Below are 13,907 nucleotides of genomic sequence, written 5' to 3'. Positions count from 1 at the left end.
ACAGTTAAATATGTATATTTGACCTCCAGCTTCCTTCCAGTGAGATTTATCTCTTTTTTTTTTTTTTTTTTTGCCACAGCAAGAACTTTTGATCTTAGTAGGTCTGCACACCTTACGGGTACTTTTCGATTATTTGGGACATGGGCCCCATCGTACATTCTTGGAGTCGAAAGCAGTTTACAGCAGTACAGCTACTTTTCTAGTCTGATAACGTTTGTGAGCGGAAGAGAAGGGAAAAATGTTTCTTTGCACGTATTAAAAGGTTTACTTTCTATTTTGTAGTTTGGAAGAGAATACCTTCCAGGTTCTTTGCACTGCTAAAGGTTATAGTGTCTGGTAATCTGTTTCAGTTTTTCATGATTTTTATTGTAATCAAACATTGACAGCTAAGTAGTTCTATTTTTGACATATTCTGCCATATTCTAATGGAGATTTATCTTAAAAATCCACCATAATTTGTTCTGTTTGTACTGTTTTGTCTTTGTTAAAGCATTGCATTGATCAATATAAATTTACGGGTATTTTTGGTATTTGTAGTGAACACTTTGATAATGTGACATTGTGTTAACTGTCTTTGAGTGGAAGCAGTGATAAGAACAGTCCTAGCATTCTTATAGCTGCAGTGTGTTGAATTATAAACCTTAGAAACCTAACAATGGTGGGTACGCATTTCTGAAACTTGTCTACATGCTTTGTTTTGTTGTCCCTTGTGAAATCTGTTTTTGTCATCACCTTATTGTTGTATGCATTCATGCATTAACTTAGCACAGAGTTTGCCTGTACAGCATACTTTTTGTGTACTTTGCTGTATTGTCAAGTTTCTGGGCTTAGATCTTAGCCTCAGTAGCACTTCTCAGTTGTCTTTTGCTCATCTTCTACTCAGTGTCCAAGTCTTACCAAACTCCTTGCCTGGATCCACTTGTCCCTGCCTTGTTCAGCTCCTGCTCTGGTACATATCTGTATGCGCACTCTCTGCTCTGCATTTCCTGTGTTCCTGTGTATGAATAAGAGTTGCTGCTTTACTTTGTACTCTTTTCTCACTGACACTATGAAGAGCGTGTTCTCTATTTAATCTGGTGATAATATATACAGGAAAATCCCTGTAGCATGATGACTGCAGGTTCTTGGGCAGCAGGACATGTAAGTACTTTTGCAGTGAAATGCTTATCTAGCTTTTCTGTGCTACTCTGTTCCTACGACGCTGTATTTCATCAGATGCCTTTATTCTCCTCTCTCCACTGCTGCAAATGCTGAACAATCTGTTCTCCTGTCTCTGTGTGAGTATCCTGCCTGAGAGCGTTAGCCAGGTGAATGAGCTGTGCTGATGCTGTCTGTCTTCATGCCCTTGGTCTTTTCTCTGATATTTGTCTGAACTGAAAGGAGTAAATTGAATTCTTCCAGAAGACCAAATGAGAAGAATGAGCATGCGGTCAGTGTAATTTCAAGTTCCTTTGTCCATGTGATCTCCTCTTTAAGTGGTTCTTTTTTATTTCTTCTGGAACTTGCACTATGAAAGCAGGTTCTCAGCATTGCAGTAATAAAAATTCTGATAAACTGCTGAGAGCAAAAAAGAAACTCTGCATTGTAAAGTAAGCAGTTTTGATAAGCCTAATCCTTCCTCTATCTAGAATGCCAGTAGGAGTATCAAGTTGTTCACGTACTATTATACACCTTTTCTCTGGCAATTATAGGCAATTATATACCTTTTTTGGTGTAAGGTGAGAGGTGAACAAAACATCCTTCAGCGCAGAAGCAAGAAGAGTTTGAAATCAGTCCTGCATTTCCCAGATGGGGATTTAAGATGCGTGTGAAAGACCATTATTTCTTCGGAATGCAAAAAAACACCAAATGGGAGTTCTGGGGAGTACTGCTTTTCAGCCTGAGGGCTCATCGTGGAATTGGCTACAGCCCCTTCTGTATCCCTCCAAGGGAGAAAGTCTTGTTAAGCAGTGAGTTGGTGGTGATGCCTGCTGTGACAAACTTTTTTTTTTCCTTTGAGTGACATAGAGTTAAAAGTTATATTATTTAGAAATAAGGGTGAAAGCTGGACATCAGGTATTTTAAACAAAATCTGTTGTGAATTTAATGAAACCACAGCAGTGATCTGTGGTAGACTCAGATGTATGTTGTGTGGTCATCTGTTCTTTCAGCAAGGGAAAAGCTCATGTCTAGTGGTTCTGATCTAAACAGCACAGATATTTCTCACAGTCGAGATGAGTTGAGGAAATTACAGGGATCTCATAGAGCAACTGGATGTAGCCAACTGTGTTTAGGGGCTTGAAGTGTTTAATCCACATCTGCAGTGTTGTATATCAGCAACATCTTAATGTTCACTTTATCTAGAAATGAGTTTCTGTGGATGAGTAGTTAGAATAAGGTCTTATAATACGTCCTTGCGTACTCTTTCTTATCAGAACATATTTGTATGTAACTGTTGAGTAATCTGTTTGCTGGTCCTGCACAGAGAACTTATGGCAAATTTAGTGAATGTAAATATCATAAGTTTTATTTAAATTATTTTCTTGGGCTTGCATTCCAAAATAAATGTTAGCCATGACAACATATTAAGGAATTAATCCTGTTAAATGTTACTACATTCTTCACACTTAGTATGACTGTTGTCTTGACTGTTTAATGAAGGGCTTTATTAATGCAGTTAGTTCCTGGAGGTAGTTAAGGATTCTGAAGTTAAGGGTTCTGAAATCAACTGTTTCATATTGTGAAAAGTCATGAAGTTTCTTTTAAAACCTTGCATGTAGACTGAAGTGTCTCCTATTTTTAAGTATATGAGTATTGGCTCTGTGTAACTGAAGTTAATTTCTGAGTTAAGTGCAGAGCAAAACCTATTTTTTGTCTGAAATACACCAGTAGCTTCCCGAAAGATGCTCTGGGACTGTGCTGCCCTTTTCCTAGCAGTCTCCCTGATTCAAGTGTCAGTGCATTGGATGGATGGTTTGTGAGAGTCACGACTACAGAGTAAAGCTTTGACTTTTATTTTTATTGTATGTTGTAGGACCCCACCTAATTGGAAGGAGAGCACTTTGCATGAAATCCATATTAACTGTAATTTCAGTCCAAATCTTACCTAGATTCTTGTAAATATGTGGTCTCTTGAGAACAGTCACCATTCTTAGCTTGTCTGGGATGTAATGCATGTGTTTGGTGGGTTTGGTTTGTTTTTCTACAGAGATATCACAGAATCACAGGAATTGGAAGGGACCTCAAGAGATCATCGAGTCCAAACATCTGTGCCTATATGAACGTGGCTAGAAATATCATCAATGTCCTGCCAGTTTTACCACCTCTCCTACCTCTATGCCTCTGCCTAATCTGTAGAAGGAAGACAAACCAAAGCCCATTTCAGATTCAACACTGTAGCACAGCTTCAGCACAGCCAGCATGTGAGCTGGAGCCCTTTCTGCACAGTGTCTCTGGTCCTGGTGTGTTCCTATCTTTGCAAAGGATGGGGGGAGGGAAGATGTATGGAAAAAAAAGAGCAAGAAAAACAGAAGGGAAGTAATTGGCTTCTGTGATTTCACCTCCCACATATGCTGAGAGCAAGAATCCCTGACAGTTTTTTACACTTCTGACAAGCAACACTGACTGCTGCTTCCACGACAAGACTGTCAGGCAAGGAAGGTTTTAGTTTTTTAGTTTCTGTTTTAATGTATAACAGCTTAACTTACCTACCCACCATTTTACAGAAAGTTATCTGAATAATGAAACAAACTGCTGTGAGTAATACGTGACAGCAGTTTGAGTGTGCCAGATGGATAACCAGGGAGGACAGGCACAATGTGAACAGAGTAAGTTCCTTTATGCTGGTTAAAAACCCAGCGAGTGGGGAATCCAGCTTGTTTTTGAACAGGAAATTGACCTTTTTGCTGGAATTAATAGTTGTGGATTTTTTTGTTTTTGTTTTGTTTTCCTTAAGTATTTTCATTTCACTATTGAAATATTCTGAATAATATTCTTACTCTGAAACATATTCTTAGTTTCAGGATGTGTCAAGCCAAACAAGGCATCTCCATTTTCCCAGGTTACATACTTTTAAAAAATGTGAAAGGAAAGTAATTTCCCAAAGATTCCCAGTATTCAGCTAGACAGGATGTCTGATGATAATAGTAAGATTTGCTATAAGTTTGCTAGGAAAAGCTGTGAAGTGCTGGATAAACAATACGCTGATTGAACTGACAATGACTGAGAGTCTGTAGACTGAGGCTACAAGATTCACTTCTTTAGAAGTTTGTTCTTTTGTTTTTTTAACATGCTACCAGATTTATTTGCCTTTTTACTCTTCGATCTTCTGCTTCTTCTCATGCAGATCTGAATCTTTTGTCCATACTGCCTTTTAGCAGTATCCTATACTTTCTGGGGCAGCTTTCTTTTACCACTGCAGAACTGTGTTTCAGTCATTTTTTTCTTATAAATGATACTGAAACTGCCAGCTTAACTGTCATTTCATAGTAGCCCAATTGGCTGCTGACAGAACAACTTCAATACTCTCATTTTTCCATTCTCTCCTTGTCTTCCAGATTCCTTTTTAATAAACTGTTCTGGGAAGAAGAGTTTGTAGTGGTTTGCTTATTTTACAGCACTACCTGATATTATTTAAATGTATTATAGCAAGGAATCTTTTTAGATTTAATTGAGCAGACATCGGTGAATCTTTGATTCCCAAAATACTAGGATTTATTGATAGCAGAAATTGGCACTTACCTACATATTGTGGGTCAGCTGTTGTTCTTGTTCACACTGGTGAAATAGCAATTGTAAAATAATTTGGGATCTAGACAAGTGGAAATGAGAACTGAGTTTGGTTGCAAATTCCAAATGAATCAGTGGATTTCAGAATTAACTTTGAAGTCTTTTACACCTTTCTGAAAAATTCACAGTGATTTCTAAACTGAGCGCTTCCTCCAGGGTTCAGATCTCAGATTTCAGTGAAAGGCATGGCAACGTCATTCCTACAGGGCAAAAGGGGCCAACGTGCTGCTTTCTCCTTATCTGTCCACTGATACTAAAGTTGCCCTCGTGATAATCAGGGTTTACTTTCCTCCTCCACAACCAATCCCCAAAAGTAGAAGAAGCAATAAAAACCTAACATGCTCTCTTCCGCTTTCCCATCCCGGCCTTAGGGTTAAGGTGGGGGAGGTCTCAGTGAAGAGCAATGGATCAGCAAAGACTTTTTTCTTAGCCCCTTCCCAAGTGTTCTACTCAGAGGCAAGGATCCCACAGCTCCTCTTTGCTTTCCAGAGCAGTTGTGTAATTACTGCAGGACATCAAAAACAGGTAATGGTAGCCATGAAGGATGGTTTCCATCTCTGAACTGGAGAAAGTTAAGGTGGTTTGTCAGCCTACCCTGAGGCAAACAACTTCCCTTTAAAGAAAATAACAATGTTTTGGGAATGCAGGTTTAATTCACTGTCAGCTTATTCAAATTTTGAATTCGCATTTCTTTACCTGTTTTACTTTAAGTCTTTTGGCTGGGGTAGATCTGCTCTGAGATCGTTTTCCTCACTGGTGTTTATTAAAAAAAAAAAAAAGTGAAACAAACTGCAATATGAAGCAGTGGCATTTTCTATGAAGACTCTGGTCCTCTAATTAAGATGCAATCTAATTACATATTAAGTCAAGGTCAGTTGAACTTTTGGGCTAACTATAACCATAGATACTTCTTTTAATGATTATCCAGTGCAGAGGAAAGAGAAGTAACATATGTGTCAGTTCCTGAACATTAACTGTGTGGGAATGCTATGTGTTAGAAATAAATTCTAAGCTAGTGTAGAGATTTTTAAAATAAACTTTCCTTGGTGCCTCGAATATTTCCAAAATACATAAATAAGTATATCCAAATAAGAATAGCCTTTTTTTGTTTGTTTGTTTTCTTCCCAGGAGAATGGGGTTTTTTTTTTTGCCCCTTAAATCCCTTTAATATCCTTGCAGGTACTATGGCTCTTCTGTGGAACTTCTCAGTAACTAAAAATAGGCCACATAAATCAATGGAGAAATAACCTTACTCTGAGATGAGACTCACCAATAGAGAGAAGCTGAACAGTTCTCAAGGCTCATTTTTTTCTAACCAGTACTCACTCAAAACACTTGTTTGGCATAGTAATCCAATGATGCTTTTTTCTGGCTGTTCTGTATGTCACATACCTAACGAGTTAAGGCTTGCTTGTAGAGTGCTGTACTAAAACTTGAGTTTCTTCAAAGTTCTTACGTGGTGATCCCACCAGTCAACACTAATTAAATGTTGTGGAAAAGATAAGGCAATTCCTCGTTACTTATGGCACTGATAAATACTGGGTATTTGAAAATAGAAATTCTTGTAGTCTATTACTGTATGCCTTGATTGGTATGGAATAATCTTTCTCTGGGTTCCATGTACAAAAAAAGCCCAAAAAAACTGTATAACTGTGTGATTAGTGCACGTTAACAGTCCTTAGAAAATATTACTCAAATGCATGAAGTATATGAGGGTTTTTTTAATATTATATGACACAAATTAAAGCAATTTAAAAACAATTTACAGCGCAAATCAGCAAGGTCTGTGCGGACTAAGTATGGTTACAGAGATTTGTATTCTGAGGATGAGGAGCAGATAAGAACAGATGGGCTTTTTAATGCTGTAGAAGATCTTTAAAAGCCTGCTTGAATTATTCCTAAATTGCACGCCCCTGCAGAACCATGGCTTAGCCCTCAGTCTCATGGCATTGTTCAAGCATGTGTTGTGCACTTCAGGGTGGGACTCTGTTTCCTGTTGCATACTTGACACAGTGCAACCCTTTCAAGAAGCTTTCCTCTGAAAGTGGTCATTTTTGTGTGTGTGTGTTAAATACATGCTTTTGCTTTGGGGAAAAACAAAATTGCTCCAAAATGTTGTGAATTCAAGGTAGAGACTTCACTCTGTGCCTTAAAAATTAGATTGTGATTCACGTGTAACTTTTTGGACAAAAGCTTATCAGATCTTAACAGCTATTGTAAGAGGATCAAAGCCAGAAACCCTGCATATGAATGTAGACTGTATGTCAAAATGCTATGAAATTATCAAGGCAAAATCCATTTATATTTACTAGAGTGTATTTCGCTTCTCTATTCAGCAGTGTCTGAATGCCATCTAAATCAGTCACTTGGAGCTCTCTTTACGTATATAATGGCACTGGATTTTCTGAGACTGGCATCAGTGAAGCTGGTCTTTCAGCCTATCCCTCCTAATCTCACTCTCAAGGTGGGAAGCTTCCGCTTTGACATTGCCTAGTCTGAAATGCACTCCCAGAAAATTTACCTTTGCCTTGCTGATATGTGTATTCCACAGCTTGTTTCATCCTCTGTTTCTGAGTGCAGAGAATCTGTAGCTTAAAGGATACCAAAGCACAATATATGCACTCTGCCCTTTATATTCCTAGAGGGGATGTTCTCTTTTGCCTCACTCACATCTCTCTTTTTGATCTGTGGCACCAGTAAGTCTTAGGATCATTCCTTGTGAGATAAGGGTAAGTGTTAATACCAACTGTTGAAAACTCAGGTGCTATAAAGAATTTTTTCCTTCCTCACTCAAAATGAACGACAGTTTCTGAACACTGTTGCATTCTGGAGAGCTGATAGTGGTACTCCCCATGTGATTCTTGTTGCATTTGCTGCTTGATTTGCAAGGGGCAGCAGATGCTCCAGAAGACTTAAGATGTACCGGCCAGGTGATGTTGTATAAGGAGTGTTATTTGTGAGGGAGGAGTATTGTACAGACTTGGTCAGAACTCGTTCTGTGGACATGTTGCATTGGTAGCTGCTGCAAAGCAAAAACCTTCCTCAGCTTGTTTTCAGGACAGAAATGGGTATGTAACATGCATACGTGCTAATGACGGTTTTGTTTTCTACTTTGTCTACTTGTTTTACTAGTTGCTGGACCCAAACCAGATTGTAAAAGTTTCAAAGATAGACCTTGTTACGTGATTTCATTGGTAGGTGATGTACCTCAGAGGTGAACGCTCACATTACATTGAGGTCTGGAACCATCCCAGGTGCTGACACTGCACAGCTCTTGCTCTGAGTCAGCACAACAGCACAGTACTCACAGATCTTGGCAGATCTGCTAGTCTGCTGAAATGCAGCCTGCAAATCAGTCCTGATCTAGTAGTCCAGTAGCAAAGCTGAAAAGTCAAATGACGTTTATCATAAATATAGTTACACATTTATGCCTGGTTTACAGAGAGTACAAAGGAGTCTCCAGACTGTTTCAGTGAAAGTATGCTTGTTCACATTTGTACCTTTTCTACTAAGGAAGCTATTCTATGAATAAAATGATCGGTTCTGATCCAGAAAACACGCAGAGGTTTCTAATTCTCTTCACAGTCACTGCTATACAATTAATGCAAGCTTGGAGAGAGTATCAGAGTACTGTGGTGGAACCAGTTATGTTTACATTGTAGTTGTCGGAGCAAATAACTTTTAAGCTATTTTAGTGATAGTAAATTGTCCAAGCTCTTTACAGATGTAGGTAGCTTGCTGGTACTTGGTATAGATGATTTCAGTATAGTTGAATATTTAGCTGAATACAAGGATTAGCAAGCCAGAGCTAAAGCAAGTATTAGCAAGACAGGAGGCAGGAGTTAGCAGGAACCCCAGGCAGAGGTGGCAGGATTTCTGACTGGGCAGAGCCATGACCAACACATGTCCAGCACAAGCTGCCTCCTGCCTGGGGGCATGCAAGCCACAGCAGAACTTCAAGGAACGTGTCTGCACAGACCCCACTCACCTCTCCTTTACAAACTGTGCTGACTTGAGGCACTGGTCTTGAAAGCTGAAGCCCCTTGGTGAGCACGCTACTCATCATGAGAGCCTTCATGGAGCTTCCCAAAGCTCAGATGACAAAGGCACAAGGCCAACAGTAGAGGTAAGCTTTTCTTGGTTCCAGTTCTTCCCTACGTACAAAAACAGGCTTACAAACTTTCATTGGACATTGGTTATGATTGAGTTATCTTGGGCCTGGGTGTGAATGCAAAGCCTCCTTGCTGTTCCTGAGGAACTCCGCGTGTCTGCACTAAATGCAGACTAAGGGTGTTTACTGTAGACAAATCTATTTTTAGACAAGCCTGGTGGCAGCTTAACATGGGCTTAAAATAAACCTCTTCTATTGTGAAACCTTCCTTTCCTTTTCATCCTTCCACTGAGTTTGTGTTGGCAATACAAAGTTAAAATACACAGGCCTTTGGGGACCCTTCACAAGTATTTAGAGATAAATTGTGACTTGCTTTAGAACATGCTATATAACAAACTGTAGGCATGACAAAAAAATGCAGTGTAATTAGAAATCTCTACCTCAGCCTGTGACAACGCAAGATTAGGCTAAGAGCAGTATAGGAAATGAGGCTACAACTTAACTGGCAAGGAAAAAAAATGACAACATGGAAGTAATGAGATTGCATTGAGATGAATTTAGGTCACTAGCTATTTCATACTGCTCCTATTAACCTCTCAATTTTGTTGACAGAATATAAATGTCTTCCTCAGTGTTTTAATGTAGTTAACTAAGTGAGGGAAAAGCTAACAACTCTATTAACTTAATACTCTGGCAAGATGAAAAGTGTGTGTGTGTGTAGTCTGAACAGAGACAAATACATCATGCTCCTTCCTGCCATGATCAATGGATGCCATTACATTTCAGCACGTGGTAGTGGCAAGTAGATGAATTTTCATTACGGAATAAGCAAACATTGTTTCTGAGGGGCTGTCTCCAGTATCCGTGCCATGCCTTATTACTACCTTGTCAAAAATACTTCCTTTGTAGTATGCTGAGATGCTCATTATTTCTGCTATGGGGGTGAAGTCATCTCCTAGGACTGTTCTGACAGAGGCTGCATCGAAAGAGGGGTGGCCAGCAGAGTAAGGGAGGTGATTGTCCCCCTCTACCCTGCCTTTGTGAGGCTGTATCTGGAGTACTACATCTAGGCCAGGGGCCCCCAGCACAAGAAAGCTACAGAGTTGTTGGAGTGGGTCCAGAGGAGGGCCACAAATGCTTGGGCTGAAGCACCTCTCTTAGGAATAAAGGTTGAGGGAATTCGGCTTGTTTAGCTTGGAGAAGAGAAGGTTCCAGGCAAAATCTCATTGCCAACTTCCACTGAAGGAGGGGGGGGTGGGGGGTGTCTTTTTGTATGGTCTGATAGTGATGGGACAAGGGAGAATGACTTTGAAATGTGAGAGGGAAAATTTAGGTTAGATGTTAGGAAGAAACTCTTTACTCAGAGGGTGGTGAGGCACTGGCACAGGCTGCTCAGGGAAGCTGTGGATGCCCCGTCCCTGCAGGCATTCAAGGCCGGGTTGGATGAAGCTCTGGGCAGCCTCACTGAGTGGGTGCCAACGCTGCCCATGGCAGGGAGTTTGGAACTGGATGATCTTTAAGGTCTCTTCCAACCCAAGCCATTCTGAAGTTCTGAATAGTCTTAACAATGACTAACAGCTATCCCCTGGAGAGTACCTGAGTGTTTCTAGAGCAATGAATTGACACAGACTGTATATGGAGTCCCACTGGGAAATCATCAGGCATGTGATGTGGTTGCTAACAGCCCTCTCCATGTCATGTGCTTGACAGGCAGATACTGGAGATAGTTCTGTGTAACAAAGGTGTCATTGTTTTCTTAAAGGACCTTCTCTAATGCATTTTTTTGCCACCTCATCATGCCCTGTGTCATGGCTCTGATTATTGCAGCAGTCAGCCCTGGATTTGTAGCATGGCACCAGAGGGGATGTTCTGGTACTTGCTTTGTAAAGCTAATGCTGCTTTTCAGAAATAGTAAAGGTCTGGTTCTTTTATTTTCTGCATAACACGTTTTTACTTTCAGCAGTGGACAAAAAAAGGTCTGATATTTGTGATGGAAAACAAAAAAGTCGATGTCGTGTAAGCCAGTCCACCTTCCTATAGGTAAGTAAACTAATGAGGTGCCCTATTCGTATCTGTACAACAGCTCAGGAAGAGGTGCAGTGTTTAGAAATGGGAAATAGATTTTATTTCCTTGTGTATGCTATTTTCTATGAAGGTGGATTGATTATTTGTATATTATGATTTTCTTTCTTTTTTTCTTTTTCCTCTTTTTTAACATAGAGATATTTTCATTGACATCTGGGTCTCTCATGTAACTGTACTTGTATGTATGAGATCTGTTCCCAGGTGGGATGGCTGTGATCCTTGCCTTTTTCCACAAGAAGCCTTTCTCCAATTTATAGAGGAAATTGAATCTTTTCCCTAAGACAGATCTGAGCTATCCTGGTCTTAAGTTTTGCTTTGCTATGAGGGATGTTTCACGAGAGGACTGCAATAAGAGAAAATCTCCATACACCTGTGGTGTATGCTGGCATTGATCTCAGTGGATTTATGGCTCACACAGAGGTCATGAGAGACCTATGCCATAATAAATACGTCCTTTGTGTTCAGTAAAAGTGAATGCTCTGAGAAATGGAAATAATATTTCTTTGCTCGAAGATGTAGTACTGTCATTTTATTTCCATTTTACATTTAGCAAATGTTCTTCATGCTACCAGCAGTTATTTATCATTTCACGTATATTATTGCATTTTAGTTGAAAGATAATTTTTTAAAAATGCCTTAAGTTACTGTGATTTTTTTCTTACTGCTCTAATACATAAAATATAATTAATTCAGGAACCCAAATAGTTCATTTATCAGCATAGAGAATGAATAGACATAGGGCGATTAGTAAAATTACACTATGGAAAAGTTGTCATAGTTCCCTAGTTTATTACAAAAAATCTAAGTACACGTCGTTGTGAAATCTTCAGAAGACAGTCCTTGTGACTACAATAATTGAATCCATTGCATAGCAAAAATATTTAAATGAGAAACAAGATAATTTTTATTTTTTTTTTTTTCAGGCAGCATTTTCCTATAATCTTTCCATGGCCTTATCACTTAAATTATTAGTGTGAGAACCTAAAAAAAAATCTTACACAGTAATGCAAAAGCAACAAAGGAGATCATAGATTGTATTTTTCAAACTAGATGACTACTACTTATTTCTTGTTACAAGTTTTGCATGTTCAAAAATGGCATTTATCTGGCGCGTGCATTTTTGAAGACTAAGTTAGGAAACTTTATTTATCAGCATTCCGAAGTACACAGTCTGCCAGACAGCAGTTAGCCTGGCTGCATGTCTGACCACCTGCTTCAGGCCTGGTCCACCTTACGGGACCTTTCAGAAGACCACAGTGTGGGTGCATAGCACTGCCTGTTGGCAAGACAGATGCAGTGTTTCTGCTGCTGGACCTGGCTCTTTGCACTGCATGCTGAGTTCCCTGTCAGCACAGCCCCGATGGCACTAGGGGCTATTGCAGTACCCTTTGGGCATCTGGGGGGAAATGAGAGTTCTTTGCAGCTTAAGCAATCTTGCTCCCTTTCACACAAATCTTAAAGAAGGTGTAAAGATCCTGTTTAATGTGGTCCAGCGGCTTTGTTTTTTCTGCCTCTCACATGAAAGGTTAAATTATAACATATGACTGTCCTTTAGACTCTGTGACTTTAAACACAGATGTTTAATACATCCACGTAAATTATACTGATTGCTTTCCTCACCTTTTTTCCCTTCAATCATTAATGAACATCTTCTACAAGTAAGTTAAAACGCCCAAGCAGATGACGAACTTTGGACTTATTAGTTTGAATTTGTAGTTCTAGAGTCACTTCACCTACAGAGATCTTGTAAAGACTGCAAGTGTACAAAAGGGTGCTTCCCAGCCTGGACCACAGGTTAGAGGACAGTAGAAGATCTATTATGTAGAATAGTTCTGTGTTTTGAGGTTTACCTCCATAGCAGATTATGTACCTTCTGATAATAAAACAACGACAGCAAAGAAAAACCACCACTTTAAACTGAGACTGTGCTGTAGTGCAAAAAGCTCTGTTTGAATAATCCCTTTGGGTTATTCAGCTCACCAGCTGCATTCAGTGCCTGGCAAATACTCCTTCCAGGGGGCTGTATGGATGCACTCTACACTTCTCTATGCCCTCAGGAGCTGCCATTGCTGCACCACCTGCAGAGCAGATCATCTATCTGTACACCCATACAGCTTCAGGTGACCTAGAATTACACATCCTGAGATCATGCTAGACCAAAATAAGGTAATTTTTTAACTAAGTGTTGGTCTCATGTCTGGCCATGTTTCATGAGTATCTTTGCCCTTTGGATTCCTAAACCCTAGAGGGCTGCTAAACCCTAAACCTGGGGAGGGCTGCTATAGGCATTCTTTGTGCTTCCCTTTGTTTTCTATTTTGGAGCAGAAGATTGAGAATTCTCCTGGTGATGTATGGGACAAAAGCATAACTATGAAAGATGCAGCTGTGGCACTGTTACAATTTGCTTGTCTTTGAGGCCCTTTAGGAAGGGTTTCTGATGTGAAGAAATGAGATTAATCACTGATTTGAGAACTAAGCCAAGTGGCAGCTGCCAAAACACTGTAGGCTGTGAGCAAAAACCTGGAATTGGAGGGAGATAAGTTGATTGTTGCAAAACCAAGGATGAAGCAGACGTGGAGGAGGGACTCTTCCCTCTTGCCTTTGGCTTCTATGGCTCATTTTCATAGGTCTGTTTTTTCCTAGCAAGGCTGCCCTCTCAAAATTATGATATGTGCTTGACTGACTTGTTCATATAAAAGGCAGAGTTAAATTTAAAGCAGAGGACTTTTCAATAGGAGGACATCCAAAAAAGTTAAGGTAAAGCAATTAGGATCAATATGCACTCATGTAAAGTGCATTTTATTTCTCAAGTGAGGTTTCTCCTTTAGGTCCGAAGCTGCTTGTGATCTGAGGTTGGATTTCATATGCCTTGGACCACTTCCTCTGCAGAAGAGCCAGGTTATTTTAATGTATGCTGCAACTGATGCACAACTCCTTTGAATGT

At 39.8% G+C, this 13,907-nt stretch overlaps 1 long non-coding RNA gene across 1 annotated transcript; it reads right to left on the bottom strand.

Annotated features, from left to right (window-relative positions):
* Window positions 1-45: 45 nt before the first annotated feature.
* Window positions 46-8,936, bottom strand: LOC149917009 (uncharacterized). Its single transcript, XR_016468707.1, has 2 exons — window positions 8,756-8,936; window positions 46-994 (listed from the first exon to the last, which is right to left on the bottom strand). It is a non-coding gene; the product is annotated as an uncharacterized LOC149917009 (long non-coding RNA).
* Window positions 8,937-13,907: the final 4,971 nt, after the last annotated feature.

The sequence above is a fragment of the Phasianus colchicus genome, chromosome 8 (genome assembly GCF_987193195.1).
Source record: "Phasianus colchicus chromosome 8, bPhaCol1.hap1.1, whole genome shotgun sequence".
NCBI classification, from domain to species: domain Eukaryota; kingdom Metazoa; phylum Chordata; class Aves; order Galliformes; family Phasianidae; genus Phasianus; species Phasianus colchicus.
This window is presented reverse-complemented; position numbering and strand designations above follow the sequence as displayed.